Below are 692 nucleotides of genomic sequence, written 5' to 3'. Positions count from 1 at the left end.
CAAATTTTACACAACAATTACATGGCATTCCAACTCAGCACAATAGTTATACAGCACTCCAATTTAACACTAGTTTCATAGCGCTCTAACTTAACAAAACAACCACATAGATCTAACTTAACAAATCAGCCACATAGATCTAACTTAACACAGTAGTTACATAGCACTCCAACTTTACAGTTTCTCTTTCTTTCCTCTCCAGATTTGGCAGACTCCTCCTCGTTCTTCCAATGCTGCGATATGTCCCGTCAGATAGGATCGAACGGCTTTTCTTTGGCCGTACTATCGGCAACACGCCCATGGAAAAACTTCTTTGTGATATGTTCAAGAGCTGAAAGACCCCAACAATGGGACCAAAAACAATACTGCAGTGAAACTTTCATATTAATACACAGCATGATATCCAAAACAGGCTGACCATAAGGCGTTTTTTTAGCCTGTGTGCGTCCTCGAGATGATTGGCACAAGCCATTTTCAAGACAAATATTATAATATTATTAAACGTTGTTACGTTTTTGCATAAAATATCCATCAATATCTATCTTCGTTCGCAAGAAACCGAGCTCAAAAATTTAAAAAGAAACAATGAGATTAATGTCTACAATACAGGATTCTCAATAGAACGTAACAATTGCATTCTGTGAACGAAGACCCACAACTTTTAAAACACTTTGCCGCCTCATCTCGCCGAT

The sequence above is a fragment of the Aplysia californica genome, unplaced genomic scaffold, assembly GCF_000002075.1.
Source record: "Aplysia californica isolate F4 #8 unplaced genomic scaffold, AplCal3.0 scaffold00004, whole genome shotgun sequence".
NCBI classification, from domain to species: domain Eukaryota; kingdom Metazoa; phylum Mollusca; class Gastropoda; order Aplysiida; family Aplysiidae; genus Aplysia; species Aplysia californica.
Note: the sequence above shows the minus strand (reverse complement) of the source record.